The sequence below is a fragment of the Pinus tabuliformis genome, chromosome 8 (genome assembly GCF_031772625.1).
Source record: "Pinus tabuliformis cultivar Carrire ecotype Pingquan chromosome 8, CPIR1, whole genome shotgun sequence".
In the NCBI taxonomy this organism is placed as follows: Eukaryota; Viridiplantae; Streptophyta; class Pinopsida; order Pinales; family Pinaceae; genus Pinus; species Pinus tabuliformis.
Window position 1 is genome coordinate 808384800 of NC_142294.1, and position 19639 is coordinate 808404438.

Here is a 19639-nt window from a genome sequence, read left to right on the forward strand (position 1 = left end):
TGAGCTTAAACTCTGGAGGAAACATTGCTCACTGCTTATATTTATTTTTTAACGAGCATGAAGACCGCGTTAAAACTGCTCGGATCTTGCGTTTATTTTTTAACGAGCATGAACTTTATGCTAAAATTACTCGATTATACCAATCATAAGATAAGAAATGTCCCCTCAAGATTCTATTTTTTATGGAGCTTCATCTCACTAAGCTTTGCTCCGCTCCTTTCTTTATGCAAGTTCGGAAACGGCTAGTCCAAAAAACAGATAAATAACCACTCTTTGCTTGCACTCCAAAAGGGTTGCATGCCCCCAGGTATAAAATACAATTTCAAGGTTGCCCCTCCTCCTTCTCACCTCTGCTTTTCTTTGGGTGTTCACAGCTACTTGTCGTCTTGCTAGTCCAATTTTAACGATACTTGTCTTCTCGTTAATTTTAACGGGTCTATACGATACTTGTCTTCTCGTCAGCCCAACTTTTAACAGATTTTTCGCAAGATCGCAAGAGAACAGCTACTTGCGACAAGAGAGCAGCTACTTGCGACAAGAGAAGAACACTACTCAAAGACAAAACATTTGTGTTACTGAGGGAGGCTTACCTCTTTCTGGTTACCCAAAGATTATCTTGTTAAATAAAACACTTCCTTGGCCTACCTTTTTCAGGTTACCTAAAGATTGTTTCGTTAAACAAAACACTTCCTCGGCAATGCCTACCGAAATAGAAAAGGGTGAATGACTGTTGTCAAACACGTAACTTTGACAAAAGAATCTTATTCCAGAACAACCCCTCTTCCAACCACGGACGGGGTACGGACTAGTCATATTCTCTCGCGGAAATTCTACCCTATACCTGAGGTTTTCTCTGCCCAAAGCAGACCAGGACGCATGCCCCCTGGGTTCCAGTCCCATATTTCCGAATCACTCGCACTCATCGGGAAGAAGGACTGGGGGTGGATACATTTCTTGATTGAATAGACCATTCAGGGTTGGTATGTGACTATTTGCGATGCGTGATCCCGGAAATGAAAGTTGGTCTACGAGCTTGACCATTCTTCCTTCATGTGGAAAACACATTACTCTAAAGAGTGAGGAGACTATTGCTCCCATGCAATATATATAGTCTCGTCCAAGGAGTAGGTTATAATCCAAGGGTCCTTGAACGACCATCACGTTCATTTGAACGGCCTTCCCTTTCAATGTAATGGGCACATTGGGGAGGATCCCTAGTGGTCGACCGGTTCCTTTATCGAAACCCGAGAGATTTCTTATCTCAGGTAAAAGCGCCGAGGAACCCAGTACTTTCCAAGCAACAGAGGAAAGGATACTCACAGACGCCCCTTCATCAATGATAGTACCAGCCATTACCATTCTGTATATTTGGACTATGATTTTGAATGGTATACTGGCTGGCAACCGGGGTCTGCCTAGTTGGTTCCAATCAAAGGACACAACCAGGTTGCTTGGTGGTGGGACCGAATACACGGCCGGATATGACTCTGACGATGTTCCTTCCTACGATAAAGGAATGGGCGCATTGCCCTAACGCTCGTCAGAGTCTGTGTTGATGAAAAGAATCTGGATGGTGTCATCCTTATTCTCTTCAGTGAGGGTGTCATTTGAAGATGAATCTTCAGTGACGGTGTCATTTGAAGATGAAACTTCTGAAGGGAGAACCAGGTCAACTGCCGTTTCGACCTTTGGACTTTCGTCTGGTCTGGATTCAGTAGGTTCATTTTCAGTGACTGACGCTTCAGCTGACCACTTGAGCGGGCCAGCTGTATTCTCAACCAACGAAGGACTTGGCACGAGTTTTTTGTATCCAGGAGGAAGTCTCAACGGTGAAACCGGACGATCTTCCAAAACTCTCTTCGCTTCGTCTAAGAAGGGACAACGGTGGATGGCGTGATCGCCTTCACACAGTCTGCAGGGGGATCTTGCTCCCCCTCTTTGTCTTGAACCTTCACTTTCACTGGTTGACGGTAAGCATTCAACATGGCTATCAGAGGTTGATGCTCCCGAACTGTGCAAACGAGGGGACCAGTCCCTTAGTATCCGGGGAATACAGGGACAATCTCTATGGAAGTGGTCTCCTCTACATATGACACATGGTGATTTAGGCCCGGTCTGTGCTGTGTGTGGATTTTTGTCAGATGTCTTTTGCTTGCCCCCAGTCGCCTTAGGCTCCTTCTTCTTCTTCTCTCTCTTCTTCTTTTCCTTCTTCTCCATGGGAGCTTGGCTTTTGCCGGCTCTACCTTGCGAAGATGAAGGATTGGAGGAAGAGTTATAGGAAGTAGAAGGCTGGTGGGCAGCTCTAGACTGATCTAACTGTTGACTCGACTGTTCAGGAACCATGGTGTTCTGAACTACATTGGTTGAGAAAAGCCAGATTGGCAGGCCAATTGTCAGTCCTGGAAGCGACAATGTGGCCATGTGGGGCGCACCAACTTCTCCCCAAGAGGAGAAAGGACTAGGATTTCCATCATGGGGAATTCCTTGGTTGGTGTGTTCCATGTTCTCAACCTACAGATCAACGCAGGAATAGGAGGTGATTATGTTCCGTTTTAAAATAAATTTTATAACGACGCTTTAGACACAACTTGCTTTTTCATTTTTTAAGAGTCGAGAAAAAGCTAAAGATGACTCTAGTCTCCTTCGATGTTTTAACGAGCCCGAAGTGACAAATGCTCGGATGGACTTTTTCAGTTATAGAGTTTGAAAAAGGCCAAAAGAAACCACTCTGGAGTTCTAGGCAGAGGGTGTGCCAAACTTTTCACAAAACCACAGAATACGTTTTACGGTACGGGTGGTCGATCTTCGTGAATGCTGTGTTCACTGCATTGCGATCAGTAGGGCGGCCGACACAGCTTCCTATGGATAAAGGCTTTGTTCCTATAGGGGTCTCCCAATATATACGCGACGGTACGTGGGAGCACAAGTCCGTATTGATACTTATCGCTTCACCGTGGAGGAATCACCCAACCACTCAACGCTAAGATATCACGTTTAACGACGTCGGAACACGTCTCTAGCTTAGACCTCTATGTGTTTGCGTTATGTTTCAAAGCGTTGTTATGTAAATTCAATTTATTTTAGGTTGATCTTGTTTAGCAGTTTTCCTTTATGGATCACCACGAGATGTATGGTACAACTCCTAAATGCAGTCTAAAGATGAGAAGCAAGCTTTTTCAATCTTTTCAACTTATGAAAATCTTAACTACTGAGGGAAAAGAAAGACATCATCTTTTCACACAGATCATAGAGCACACACTAATGCACTTTTTCCTAAATCAACATGCAAGCTGTCAAAATGCACATGCACAATGCAGGTATTTCTTTTTCTCTTTGTTAATGTTGATGTACTACAAAAAGAAAGCTGTTGTATAACTTTGAATTCAATTTCAAGTGAAAGCAAACAAGCTTTTGTCCAAAATCAAAAGACACCTTAAGATTTACTTGTTTCAACACTAGAAATACATAAATTCAAACCATATGACGAAAGCAAAAGCTCAATCAGCTATGAACAGCAAACAAACTAACTCTTAAGATCAGAACGACACTTATTACAGGTCTAGATCTAAGAGGCCACAGGAAGACTAGTTCACTTTCGTTATGGGAAACTGCAAATGATGTAAGAAATACACAAAGAACAAATACAGTTTCTTTATACAACCGAGGCGGAATAGTGGCAAAGAAAGGTGGTTTCAGATAGGTACATTGACTGATAACAGGCTGCAAAAACAGGGATGAAAACAGGGCAACAGAAAGCAGAGAACCCCAGTTGCACAAGGCCTAACTGGTTCAGCGCAGGTAGAACACTATCTGTTTGACATTCAACGTAGGTAGCCCCTTCGGGACCTGCGTTGAAATGCAGACTGCCTTCACAGTGCCTGCAATGAAGGAGAAACTCTCGTTTCTCTTGGTTCTGGGTCACAGATTGCTCAAAAATCAACAGTTTTTGGCCAAATCAAAGCTACCAATCAAGTACACACTAAAGGATGATTCAAAGGAGGATGAAAAGCTATCACTAAGAGCTATTCAGAGTCCTTGTGGGTCAGCTCTTCAAATCATAAACATGCCCAGAAACTGAGCTAGAGTAGCTGCCCTCTACTTTGCATTTGAAAGATCCAAATGCAGTTCGATTCGGTACTCCCTGTGTTTAGGAAATGAATAGCAAAAACACAAACAACCAACAAGATACGATCCCCAGCGGAGTCGCCAATTTGTTGTTGGGAAAAGTATCCAATACGGAATGACCCTATCCCACTCTAAGGGTGATAGTTCCTTAGCAACAATCAAAGAAAAGCTATCTAAGATTACTTCTTTATGAGATGTAAAAGAGGGGAGAAAGAGATCCACTAACCGATGTCTTTCGCTAATGGTTGATCCAATCTTCTCTCCTTGCTGCTTGCCCCCAGCTCCTTGCTCTTTCACTGGCCCAGCTACACCAAGATCCTGCAAAATGGCAAGAGAGGGAAACTACAAGAAGCATACATTCATAATTGATTCAAGGATTAGAATAAATCAAATACACAAGTATAACAATACATCATTGAGACACATGTATATAGAAGAACCTCAAATGCTTTATTAATGGAAGAAGTAAGGTTCAGGAAGTGATACAACCATAAGAGGCCCAATCCAGCGTCACCTTCCCAGCAGAAAGAAATCTCCTCTTCACCTCCTTCAAAGCAAATCACCCAATAGTTCTAAACTCAAACCAACAGCAATTCTTTACATTCACAAGATTCCCTCCTTAGACCTCATGAGAGAGATCTATATATAGGAGTTTTGGAGAAAGGATGAGTCAGCTTGAGGCTGGCATGAAGCTGACTAGTGTCCTCTCCCACTTCAGTTCTTAAGTCCACTTGGAGGTTCTTGCTTCCACTTGGAGATTTGGAACCTCTTACTCATCACCAGTCGAATTCCCTGATCCAAGTGTCATTTTGGAAGCTTCCTGGGCATTGACACCTTGAGGAATGACTCTGCCACATGTCCAAACTCGCCCAGTGCAGGTAGCTTTCTTTGCAGTTGACATTCAACGCAGGTAGACAGTGGAGCAGTTGACATGATCCAGAATTGCCTTGTTTTTGAGTGTTTTCAGGTGGAGAACTTTTGTTGAGTGCTGTGGTTTGCTGGCCTTGTTCCTCTAGGGGTAGGAACAACATGTTTAGGGACTTTGGATCTCTTAGATTATGGACATTTCATGCTTCATGCTGTAAGGCACAAAAATGTCCATAACAAAGGGGTCACAATATAACCAAGCCAAGCTAACAATAATAATATAAAGGCACAAAAATCACAATAGAGGGATTCTATGGGGCACAGTGATAACAAGATAGGGACAATAGGGGCACAACAATATTAATAAGGGATACAATTACAATAGTAATGGGGGAATCACTAGTATTATAGGGACCTAACATTCTCCTCTCCTTCAGAAAAGTGTTGTCCTCAATGCTTGAGTAGTTCTGGATGCTTCTGTATAAAATTCTCATCCTCCCATGTGGAATCTTCAGCGGATAAGTTCTTCCACTTGATGAGATACTCCGAAATTGATTGATTTCATAGCTATCGAGTTCTTGTTTCTGTGACTTCTTCCAGTTCCAATATAATTTTTCCTTCCTCGTCAAGTTCTGGAAATATTGTTTGAACTAGGAGCTTGTCATCTATAACCTTCTTTAAACATGAAACATGGAAAACTGGGTGCACTCGAGAAGCCGCAAGAAGCTCCAATTTGTATGCCATAGTACCAATCTTTTGCAACACCTTGTATGAACCATAATACTTTGGTGATATTTTATTATCCTTCTTAGCTTGCTTGAGGGACATTTGTTTATATGGTTGTAGCCATAGGAATACCCAATCACCTACATCAAAACTTCTTTCGCTGTGATGTTTATCTGCCTGTTGTTTCATTCTATTTTGCACCAACACGAGGTTATCCTTTAAGAGTTGGAGAACTTTTTGTTGATGCTCGATGTGATGTTCCACTGCTTGAATCATAGAATTTTCTCTTAAATATGATGTGATGGATGGTGGCTGATATCCATAAAGTGCCATAAATGGGGTCATTTTTTTTGCAGTATGGAAGGAAGTGTTTACCACCATTCAGCTAGAGGCGACCATTTGACCCATTGTGTCTGTTTCTCAGATGCAAAACAACGAAGATATCCTTCCAAACATTTGTTTACTATCTCAGTTTTCCCATCAGATTAAGGATGATAAGATGAGCTATGAGCTAATTAAGTACCAAGACAAGAAAATAATTCTATCCAAAAATTTCCAGTGAAAATGGGTTCTCTATCACTTACAATAATCTTTGGGTTTCCATGTAGATTTTGAATTGTTTCCATAAATGCAGTATAAATTGTACTGGTTTTAAATGGATGTGATAATGCGCAAAAGTGTGCATACTTGGTAAGTCTGTCAACTACCACCATGATGGCACTCTCTCCCTCAGACTTGGGTAAACCTGTGATCAAATCCATTGAAACCTCCTCCCAACATTGGTTTGGAATGGATAAAGGTTGTAATAGACCTGGGGTCTTAATTGTTTCAACTTTATTTTTTTGGAAAACCAAACATTCCGCCAAAAAAATTTGAACATCAAATTTAAGGCCCTCCCAAAAAAATTCCTTCTTAACCATGTGGCAAGTTTTTAAAAATCCTGAGTGCCCTCCTAAGGGAGAAGTGTGCAATTCCATAAGAATCTTTTCTTTGAGTTGGGACTTCTTACAGAGGTATAAGCGATCTTTGTACCATAACGAATCATTTTTCCAACTAAATGTATCAGATGTACTGGAATCTTGTTGTAACTTTTGAATAAGTTCCCACACTTCTTTGTCATTATTCCATTCCTCCCTTGCTTCGTTTATCCAATTTGGTTGGATAATAGAAATGGTGCATAACAATGCTTCCACATCCTCATCCTTTCTTGAGAGTACATCTTCCACAACATATTTCTTCCCTTTTTTGTAGATGATTTCAAAGTCATAACCCAACATCTTTGTGACCCATTTTTGTTGCTCTTCAGAGGATAATATTTGTTCTAAAAAGTATTTAAGGCTATCATGATCCTTTTTTACCTTGAATTGTCTTCCCATTAGGTAGGGTCACCATTTCTTAAGTGCATGTAGCATTGCCAACATTTCCTTCTCATAAATAGCTTTGTGTAAATACTTTCCCTTGATTGGATGACTCTCGAAAGCAATGGGTCTTTCATCTTACATTAAAATAGCACCAATTCCATTTCCTGAAGCATCACATTCCACTATAAAGGTTTTTGTGAAGTCTAGTGTAGCTAAGACCAGTGCTTGGCACATTGCCTCTTTAAGATGTTCGAAGGCCTTTGTTGCTTCTGGAGTCATGAAAATGCATCTTTCTTCAATAATATTGTTAGAGGTGCTTCTATTATCCCATAATTCTTAACAAACTTGTGATAATACCCTGTCAACCCTAGAAATCCTTGCAAATTCTTTATGGATGTGGGGATTTTCCATTCCTTAATGGCTTTAATTTTGCTAGGGTCTACCTTAACCCCTTCATGAGATACAATATGACCCAGATATTCCACCTCTTGTACTCCAAAGAAAAATTTGGAGGTTTTTTCATATAATTGTTTCTCCTCCACTAGTTGTAGCACCCTGTCAACATGTTCAACATGATCCTTCCAAGACTTGTTGTAGATTAGTATATCATGAAAAAATACTAAAACAAATTTTCTAAGGAAGGGTTTGAAAATGGAATTCATCAAACCTTGAAATGTAGAAGGTGCATTGGTAAGGCCAAAAGGCATGACCAAAAATTCATAATGACCCTCATGAGTTCTAAATGCTGTTTTCAGAATGTATTCAGTCTTCATTATTATTTGATGATATCCTTAACGAAGATCCAACTTGGTGAGGTAAATTGATCCATGCAATTCGTCCAATAATTCATCAATGACAGGAATGGGAAACTTATCTTTAATAGTGAGCTTGTTGAGCTCCCCATAATCCGGACACATGCACCATGATCCATCCTTCTTGTGTACCAATACTACTGGAGTAGAGGAAGAACTTTGACTAGGTTGAATTATACCAGCCTCTAGCATTTCTGCAACCACATGTTCAATTTCACTCTTTTGGGCATAGGGATATCTGTACGGCCTGATGTTTGGAGGAACACTTCCTGGAATCAAATGAATAGCATGATAATGATCACGAAAAGGTGGGAGACCTTTGGGAGTCTCAAATACCTTGGAATGATTGTCCAAGGCTTTTTGGATATCTAGAGAAATAGATGATTTCGATGTGGAAACATCTAGCGAACATAATTGTGCAATTACACCTCATTGTTTGTTTTTTAAAAGCTTTTTCATACCGTTAGATCTTATTATCTTTCCCAGTTTCCCTGCAATACCCCTTAATTCATCTTCCTTTCCTTCCATAGAAAATTTCATGAAAAGTTCTTGAAAATTAAAAGCTATTGTACCCAAGGATTGTAGCCATTGGACTCATAGTACAACATCAGCTCCTCCCATTGGAATGGAAAGCATTGGGCTATTCAATACATATTCTCCCATGGACAGCTTGATATTATAGCATTTTCCAAAGCAATTTATGGTTCCTCCACTTGCAACCATCACTTGACACTCTGGTGCTGGATATAGTAATTCAATTCTTTTGCTATCTTACAATGAATAAAATTGTGGGTACTTCCTGAATCAATCAACACTATTACCTTTTTCTTCTTGATATGTCCTTCTATCTTGATAGTTTGAGGAGTGGTAATTCTAGCCAATGCATTACAAGATATGGTCAGATTCATTTCTTCTTTATCTAGGGTTTTTTCCTAGAGTATATCCTCTTCTTTTGACATTTCTTATTCCTTTTCTTCCTCCTCTTCACAATCTATGTAGAATAATCTCTTCTCAGCACACTTATGACCTTTAGTGTATTTGCTATCACACCTGTAACAAAGCCCTTTTGCTCTTTTTTCTTCCAATTTTTATGGTGTCAACCTTATAGGTTGTGGAAGGCTAGGGGAAACAACACTTCCGTCTTTATAGTTGTGAGTGGTATGCTTCCTGATTGCCATAATTTTTCTTTCCATTTTTCTTGCTAACCTGAATGCCTTCTCTAATGAATTAGGTTCCCAAAGGCAAACCTCATGTTCGATATTATCCTTTAAAGTCCCTATGAACACATCAATCCTATGCTCCTCTAGAATCTCTTTTACCCTTATGTTCAATTTTTGGAAGTCCTCAATGTGCTCCATCATTGAACCCTTTTGTTTGAGACTTATCAATTGGCTAAAAAAGGTGTTGCTTTTTGTATCCTCATAATGTGCTACCATTTCTTCCGTAAAAATTGCCCAAGTGACAAATTGTTTACGATATCAAAGCCATTGATACCATACAAACTGATTTGGTTCCAAATATAAAGTTACAATACATACCTTTTGTGTGTTTTTCACATTATGGAGATTGAAAAATTGCTCCATCTGTAGTATCCATGTTGCGAGATCCATGCCATCAAAATTCCTATCGATTTTTGGAATATGGTGGGTCTTCAATCCAACATTAGAGTCTATGAAATCACGATTAACATTTCTTTTGTTCTCATCATGAGTTTCCTTTACTACCCTTTCACCATTAGTGACCATTTCTTGTAGAAACTTATTCAAATTTGTCTTCAATTCATCCATCTTATCATCCATGCCATTCATCTTAGCATCCATTCCATTCATCTTAGTTTCCATGTCATTCATCTTAGCTTCCATGTCATTCATCTTAGCTTCTACGCCTTTCTTTAAACCATCCATCTTAGCTTCTGTTACTTTTTGTGCAAGTGAAATTTGTTGCACTTGGTCTCATAATTTTGATATATCATGTTGCATTTCTTCCTCTTCTTCATGAGTCATGCTAGAGCTTTCAGGTTGCTTACTATTTGTTTGAATTCTCTTTCCCCGGGGCATCAATTACCGATAATAGTGCTTTACTATGCCCTTTGAATTTCTTCAAACTATTTTTTCAAACCAAGCTTATACAAAAATTAAAAAACTACACACCTTTTTTTCACTTTGTAGGAGTTCGATATTGAATCTGATGTATCTCTATAATTTTGGATCTCCCAAGTCTGAAATTTCTTTCTGTGGTACCCTTCTGAGTATCTTTCTAACCCCGCAAGTCTGATCAAGATTGGATTCTCCAATGAAGAGTTATGCCAAATCTCCCACGATGACCTGAGTATAGACTGGTTCAATAGACCGAACTTGTATGATGTGCCATAGATCACTATTTCAACCTTAGGTTCTGAAAATGATACTGACAAAAACTAAAGTCCGTCCTCTTTCTGAAACTTCTTACAAAAATTCAATATGATATTCAGAGAAAAAGTTATGACGATTTTCCCAAGGTGACCTATTTGAAATGTAATTCAGGGGTCTGTAAAAACCCTAACTTCCTCAGATCATATCTCCGAAGATATAGCAAGACAAGATCTGAAATTTAGACTCCAAGGTTCAGCGTGATTTCATCTAAAATGGGTTATTTTTTTTGCTTCTGAAATGCTGCAGAAAAAACGTTATAGAGAAAATTCCATGATGACCTGTTTGGAGCAGCGAAACCCTAGAATCCCAAAGCTCTGATACCAAATGTTATGAAACCAGCTCACAAAAAGATAGTAAAGATATATCAATGCCTTATAAATAAGCCTCTTCAAGGGGGCAACCTCCTTTACATTACACAAATGAACAATTCTTGGATGATTCAAATGACAAAACCTCCTTTCTATATATAGGACTCTAAGGGGTCACAATATAACCAAGCTGACCTAACAATAATAATATAAAGGCACAAAAATAACACTAGAGGGATTCTATGGGGCACAGTAATAACAATATGGGGACAATAGGGGCACAAAAATATTAATAAGGGATACAACTACAATAGTAATGGGGGAATCACTAGTATTATAGGGACCTAACATAGGGACACTATGGGCATCAGAACTTCATCTGCGCAGCATTTACTCATCACCTTTCTGGCCAATATCTATGCAACCAATTGAACTGTAGGGTCTGAGATAGATCAAATTGAGTACCCGGGTGACTTCTTTACAAGCCTGTAATCTTTCTTCATTCTTTATGCAAGCTCCTTCTCCCCCGTCTTTCTGCCAAACTCCTTGGTCGGGTCCAGACCTTCATATGGCAGGTGCATAATCCTATGAATGAGCATATCTATGATGGGTATAGGCCCTCCTAGCCATATGCACCCAACGTGCAATAATGTAAGTAGCTAGCATATACAAATTGTGTTAATGGGTGTGCGGTGGTAATGTGGCACCCATAGCAAGTTTAGCAATCCTGATTTCTTGACACTGCGGACCCATTCCTCCGTTTCTAGCGTTGAAACACCTATTTCCTCATAATAAACTCTTTTCATGTATTTATCCATCATTAAGTGTGGGAACTGAGTGTGATCCATGATGTCCCAATCCTCCATCTTCAATAGTGGGGCTTATGTGATATACGGACCTTCAAAAGGAAACTGCTCAGATAGCAGGGGCATGGAGATGGTGAATTTCTCTGAGTTTGGTTCCTTTGTGATCTTCGCCTTTCCCTTTCTTGGAGGGATATACCCAGGTAGCTTTGTTATAGGTTTTGTCCCTTCAGCGTCAATATCCTTCATTCCCTGGCCTTCTTCCACCTCCAGGTCTACTTTCTTCTTATCTTCTACTAGCTCTTATCTTTCTTTTGTGTTGGTGTCGCAGTATGCTTCCTTGGGGATGAGTGTACATGTATCGGCTTTTTCTGCTTCTCCTTTATTGCAGGTTTCTTTTTGGAAGGTTTTTTGTCTTTCGCCATGGACTATTTTGGCCTTGGTGACCTCAATGTCATGGACACCATAGGCGTAGCTTCAACCTGAGGGGCGTTGGATACAATGACTTCTCAACTCAAGGCTTCGTCAGGGTTGGTGGCAGTCATCCTTTACATAAACAACTCACGGGCTTCACGAGAAATGTTTGTGGGTGTGAAGAATTCCTCCCAAAGCACTCAGATCATGAGCAACAGAAAGAAAATTTCAACAAAAACTCTAAGGGCACAAAGTGTTCTCTGTTGGGCCGGCATGTGGAATTTTCAGGGGGGGTTGAATTCAAATCCAACTGTTCCCCCCAAATTTTGACAATTAACGTTGTTTTGGTGGCAGATCTTCAAATATTTTTTCCTTAAATGTCGCCATCCCACTCCTCTTAATCGTCTTTTGGTTGTCAAGTCATGAACAGTGACTCCAACAGTCACCTTTTTACTACACTGCACGACACCTCCCTCCATAGCGCATCTGCATATGTTGCAATTTTAACATTTTCTGTGCAACCCGCCTGTTGCATAGTGCTCCTACCCTGACAGTGTAGTTTAAAGTCATGTGCTCCCTTACAACTGCCTGGAGCACTAAGATTTTCCTACCACCATATAGTCATTGCGCAGGATCCCCGGTATATAGCTTCAACCAGCTCCCATTCACTCTTCCCAAAAAAGGTTCTCCATTTAGCTTGGTGAGGTGAACTGCACCTCCATCTTCACTTTCTTTGATAACATATGGCCCTAGCCAATGCATCTAGAATTTCCCAAGAAACTTAGTAAACTTACTATCATATAATAGGACAAGGTCATTTACCTTGAAAATGCAGAGCTTTATATGGTGATCATGCCATGCTTTTTCACGTTCCTTCTGTACTTGCTGATGGAATCCTGCCAAGAATCGATCCTCTTCAAGCTCCATCAGTTGCGTGAGTTGTTCCTCCAAGCCTTCGCGATCTGCCATACCTATGAGAGTTGTTATGCGCAGACTAGGAACAATGTACTCTATTGTCATTATAGCTTCTACACCATAGACCAATTTGAACGTCGTTTGTCCTATTAGCTTCTTGCAAGTAGTCCTATAAGCCCATAGGACTTCAGCTACACACACATCCCATTCATTTTGCTGCGCGTTACAGATCTTCATCAACGCGTTCTCCAAAATCTTATTGAAGGCTTCAACAGTTCCATTGGTTTGTGGGTGATATGATGTACTCTTCTAATGGTAGACCTGGAATTCTTCAGTCAACGCATTGATCATTTCGTTCAAAAAGTGTGTACCTCTATCACTCATCAACACTTTTAGGTAGCCAAATCTAGTTAAGACATATTAAAACAAAAACTTTGATGTTGTAGCCTGTGTACAATTATTAACCGGTTGTGCTTCTGCCCATATGGTAATATATTCCATCATGGTGATGATATAGCGCACACCAATTTTCTTCCCTGGGGGCTGAATTGGCCCAACAAAATGAACCGCCCATTTTTCAAATGGCTGCAACAATACTTCAAGTTGTAATGGAAATTCATCACTTCATGATGGTCTTCCCATTCACTGACATGCATTGCATGCTTTATTATACGCCTTGGAATCCTTATGCAGGGTTGGTTTCCATAGACCTGTGCACAAAATCTTTTGCGCAGTTTCCTTTCTTGCATAATTTCCTCCTGCATCCCCTCCATGAGCTTCAATGAGAATGCTATCTCTCTCAAAGTCTGGCACATACCTTCGCAATATTTCGTCAGCACCCATTTTGTAAAAATTTCCATCAATAACTAAAAAATCAGTTGTGTGCACTACACTTTCCTTCTTTTGCTAACTTGTATACCCTTCTGGTGCCATCCCTGTAGTCAAAAAGTGAATAATATCATAAAAATGAGTATATGTTACGCGCACTGTGAAGAGCTGTGCATATGGAAACCCTTCCTCCAAATTATTAGGCTCCTCTCCTATTTCAATCCATGACAGATGGTCAGGTCTTACATTTAACCTCCCTAGCTTCACAATTACTTCAAATTCATACTCCTGGAATATTAGCAACCACCTGCAGATCTTTCCCCCCAACACAGGCTTATTGACTAGGTATTTCAAGGAAAAATGATCTGTATACATTTTGAAATTCCCTCCTAACAGATAGTGCCTGAATTTCTGCAACGCGTACATCATGGTCAATCCTTCGCGCTCAGTCGTTGAGTAATTCTTCTCAGCCTTCAATAATTTTCTACTCGTGAAGGCTATAGGATGGTCCATTTCTCCTTAACTGGCTTGCATTAACACTGCACCCAACGTAATGCAAGAGACATCCACATGCACATGAAATTCCTTCTTCCAATCTAGGAATAGCAAGATCAAAGACCATATTTTATTTCAAGACATCTAAGTTGTGCTGACATTCTTCATCCCAATATAATTTTCCATCCTTCTTCAGCAGTTTCTCCATGGGTGTGGTAATTTGAATACATGCTTTGATAAAATTTCGATAATATCTCGTATGTCCTAGCATCACACGCAGCTTCTTAACATTTCTTGGGGCCTCCAGATTCACTATCACCACAATCTTTGTAGGGTCCACCATTAATGCTTGCTTGCATACTACGTGACCCAGCAATATCCCAAAGGGAACACAAAATAAACATTTCTTCAAATTCAACATGATCTGATATTTGTAACACATATCCAATACCAGGCGCAGACTTGCTACATGGTGCTTACTAATTCAAACATCGTTCAATCATCAAAGTATACTTCCAAGAACTTATTGATGAACTCCTTAAATGCTACTATAACTATGCAAGAGAATATCGCGGGTGCATTATTGAGTCCAAACGACATCATATTATACTGGAAACAACCCCATTCTATCACGAAGGTTGTTTTTCTCCTATCCTCTGGCACAATCTTGATCTGATGATACTGTGAAAACCCATCAGTAAATTAATAGGCCACCTTCCCTCCAACATTATCCAATACTTCGTCTATAAATGGCATTGGGAATGGGTCATGGACACATGCATTGTTAAGTTTCCTTAGATATACAAAAATCCTTATTTCACCCTTTTGTTTATTCTCCTGAACCACCATCGGGCTCACCCAATCAGATTCCTCCATAGGTTCTATGATGCCCGCCTCCAACATCTTATCCAACTCCTAGTGAACCTTTTCCTTGTATTTGGGATTAAGACGATGTAGCCTCTTCTTAATAGGCTTCATGTCTGGATTTAGAGTAATCTTCATAGCGCCCAAGTTGCCTACTATGCCCTTCATGTTAGAAAAATTGGTAGGAAAAATATCCTAGTACTTGCGGAGTAGCTCAACAACTTTATCCACAATGGCATCGTCCTAATAATCCCCAATCTTCGCAAACTTTGGTTCTACTTTAGTAACAATGTTTACTTGCTTTGTCTTCAATGGCACGGTGATGTCCACGTTGTCTATTTGTGGGCCCTCAACTTCGTGATGCCCTTTTGCCTCTGGAATATTGGTATTTCTTGGTTCTTCATCCTCCTCTTCAATGGTCACATTATAGCATTCCAGCGCATGGCCCAGCTAGGTGCTCCAATCTTCTTGGACCCACTCAAATGGTTCTTGCGATGTTCTGAAGATAATTGCCTTAATCTCCTATAGGGATTCATCAATTCTCGCGAATCCATCTTCAAAGTTGAAGGTTAATAAGAACCCTTCACTCAATATATCCCACTCTATGGTGCCATGGTGAAACTCCATTTCCAAATACCAATTCATGGGGATTGTGTTCAAATTATGGCAGAATATGTGTACCCACTCTGGCTACAGTTTTGTCCCCCATGCTTTAGTCCATTTTTCTAGGTGATCGCACAGATCATCCTTCCCGCTATATTTCTCAGTCAATCTAGTGTTAGGGCACCCAAATCGTAATCTCATCATTCTTCTGTAATCCTGCCACCAATCAAAGTTATCCTTGTATGTACCCCACCATCGTGCGGGCGTAGTGCATAGTGCCAAATCCAAGGCTTGGAAGTGTTGATCCTTAGGGACTTCACACTCAAATTCATCCAAAAACTTATCTACATCAGTTAAATCATCATAATAAGGTAAATTCTTTACCTCCGACGAAACACAACACAGTGATTTTGTCACCATATTGCAGTGTAGTGTAGATACTTCATGCAGACGATTCTTCCTATGCACCAACTCTTCATCTAAATTAGAGGTGCGGGAACGATCCCATGCAATTCATCAATCTGTCGTTGGATTGATCCAGTCCTAATCTAATGCCATTATTTTATAAATCTGATCTAGTTCACCATCACTCTCCTCATAATCGCAGACTAGTTCGGTATATCGTGCTCCTTCTGTAGGGTCCAGCGATACTACAACGCAAAGTGATTTCTTTTCAAATGACATTGTTTGCTTCCTCAAACTGATGTCCCCATTCATATCAATGGCCTAGTCAATTCCTAGGAGCGCAGGGTATGGATTACTGTCATCAACGATTTCTATCACTTCAAAGTCATCCATCACACTCACACCTTCTATATCAACTGTAACTCCATATAATCATCCCATAGGGATGATCTTCTACTGGTTCGCCATTCTGAGCTGAATTGGAGACCACTGCAGTGCAGGTCTCCCCATCCTTTCCCATTTTTGCTTCGGAAACATGTTCACATCAGATCCTAGATCCAAAATGACCTGATCCATTTCATACTCTCCTATCTATGCAGTGAGCCTCATCTCGCGCCCTGTTCGTGCCTTATGTTTGCCTATTTTTCTAACTATGCGGTGTCCATCAGGGACCTTCTCTTTACTAGCACATTTTTTTATTAAATCTTGCAAGCCTTCCACATATTTGCTATCACATAGTAGTTTTATGTAGGTTTCCAGAAATGTAGTGAGAACAAAGGGATCGACCTCTGCAGGTGAGCTAGTTTCTTGCTCCTTGTTCTGGCTTCCTGAGGTGGATGCCCTAGCGAAGCTTTTCTTGGCCTCCATGAATGTTTCCTTAGCCTGCTCCAAGTCAAAACCAAATTCCTTTTCTGGGGCCTTGTGGACCCATCCGTCTTCTTCAAGTTATTTACCTTTATCATTGCCAGTTGTAATTCCACTTCTAATCACTATATTCACACTATGATCCTCTTCACGGGGCTTAGCTCTCATCATCTATAAGTTTTGCATAGGTTGTTGAGGCTGCACTTTTTTCTCTTGCATCTTAGCTATCAGCACCTAGAATTCCTCTATAGTATGGTCAAACTACCTGTAGTATTGAAATGACGGGCATGTTTTATTCTGGCATTCTCGTGCATAGTGCCTCTCGCATTCCACAGTTGTGGCAGATAACCTGACCGCAACCTCTACCAGGCCCTCCTCCTTCGTGGCATCATCTCCTTCCCTGATAACCTCCCCGCGCTCCTCCAGTGCTCTGCTCTAGAGGTCGATTTTTTCTTGCATCTAGTATGTAGGTGTTCTTTCCATCATCAGCTCATAGTTGTGATAGTGGCGCTCATCACGGCCCGCAGATTTACAAAAGTCACAGAACAACTGTTGGGGTATCTGAATGAAATTTTGAAGCAAATGACAATTATCTGTTGCATGTTTTCCAACAACTTGATAAATAGCACACCATAGTGCAACCCCCATGCTCAGCTCTGCTGGGGCTTCTGGCTTCAGGAGGATTGGTCCCACTCCTATAATATAATTTGTGAATATGAGATAGTGGTCTTTAGCATGCCCTTGGCTACTACACTTTAGACACCAGACTTTCACGCACACCTCTGATTTAGTCTCCTTGTCTTTCTTCAAGCTTTGCAATTCCAAGCAGAGGCTCTGTAACTAGGAGTGAATCTGCTACACCCCCAAGGTTGCATCCTAAATGGGCATTGCATGCAACCTCATCATGATTTCTATGGCTTCTGCCTAAGTTCCTATCTTATGTTGTGACAGAGAAATCCTCATGTGGGGTAGAAGTGAAGCTATAAACCATTCACGATATTGATTGTTTATGAGCAGCATGTTTGCTTCTTGAATCACACATTTCAACCTTTGATCTAATTCCCAAGTGTCTCATCAACCCTCATCATGATTTCTTTAAATCCAACTACTAACTGCGAGTCAGACTTAGGCTTTACTAAACTCTTTTCTTAAAGAAGCCTTAGTATCTACTAGTGATGCCAGAGGATTATCATAACAGTACTTAATCTACCAAGTCAGTGCGCGATCCTGTAGAGCAGTAATCAATTGTCCCTTCTTTATATTTTCATTAGTAATCTGTTGCATTTTCCACACAGCATTCACAACAAACCAAAACTACTCTGTATCTTCACACTCGATGCCCTGAAAATCGGTAGCTTCATTGTATTTTCCATGTCGAATGGTGGTGGTGGAGGTCAAGGTGTGGGTGAAGGTTTATGCTGTGGAGGTGGAGGTGGAGGCGGAGTGGATGGATGATGTGTTCACGAAAAAACCCTATGTTATTAGCAACAGCACTTCGCGACAAAGTTCATTCCACCCCTTCGTTGTCACTTGGAGGAGGTCCAATCAACAGACTATACTCTGTCCCTGATCCTTCACGGTTTCTAAATAATTGTCCACTTCGCGTGGCCCCGAACATCAAGGTAATGGCATCACTCTTTTTTCACACAACAACAATTTAATCCAAGTATTCAAAGACCTTAAACACGTACCTCTCGGTCCTTTGAAAAATCTCTGCTCCGCTTTGTTGTAGCTGACTAAGGTATCAATTGCAAATTCTGTAACAAATCCTCCCAAAATCTAATCGAGCCAATGATAAATAGCCCGCATGATCTGGTTTTCAAAGGCTTCTAATTTTCGCACTAATTCAGGAGTCCTCACTATAGGATTATCAGGCTTCCACCTTCCTTGGCTGGCTGTCAATTTAGCTAACCACTCGTACAGTTCAATGGGAAAGGTGCAGAAGAAGATCTCATGTATCTCTGTATATAGATACATGTTCAACCACTATTCCTTCGACAGGCGTGGATTCCTATTTTCTTGCGTTGCGAACTCGTGAACCTTCCGATCCAACCATTTCCCAATTTCTTTCTTAGTCAAATTCTAGTGATGTGACATCACACATCTCCTTCAAGCAGATCTCGTTCCTGGAAAAGTTACCATTTGTTGGTTTAGGGGGTCCTAACCCAGGTTCAGAGTTAGTTGTGCCAACCAACAAAACCCTACACTATTGGCCCTTTTGGCAACAACTTGTGTAGCGCAGGCTGTAGTCTCACCTGAAGCAATATAGGGGGATGTTGGAACCAAGTTTCTGCATCCAGAGATCAGTGTGATGTCTTTTAGCACCTCATATATGCCTTCGCATAGATCTATAAGCCCCTAGGTCTTGGTACTGTAACTCTATTTAAACATCCTTTAGACCTTTGCAAAGGTCTACGATTGGTCTTTGCAGACCCATAACAATCAATTTATCCACTTACGCGCACCAGAAAACAACCTTAAATTAGAGTTCATGCAGATCTACTTAGGTATTATTAAACATAACAGAATTCATCCGAGTCTTCGTGAAAGTGCTTAACATGCATTGTGTACAATTATTAAGACTTATTGAAGAGATTTGCACATCGTTAGATCAATATTTCATAAACACATTATTCATCCACAACATATATTGTAAATAGTAGTAAACATAGATAAACAAATATACACAGTATTTCTTTGGTAAATTTCTTTATTTATCTTCAATTCAGATTTACAAACTTGAAACTACCTTGTGCACTCAGTTGCAAGGGTCCACGCACTCAGCTGCAGATTCTACCTAGGCATCTACACACTCAGTTGTAGAGCCTTTCTTTCCTA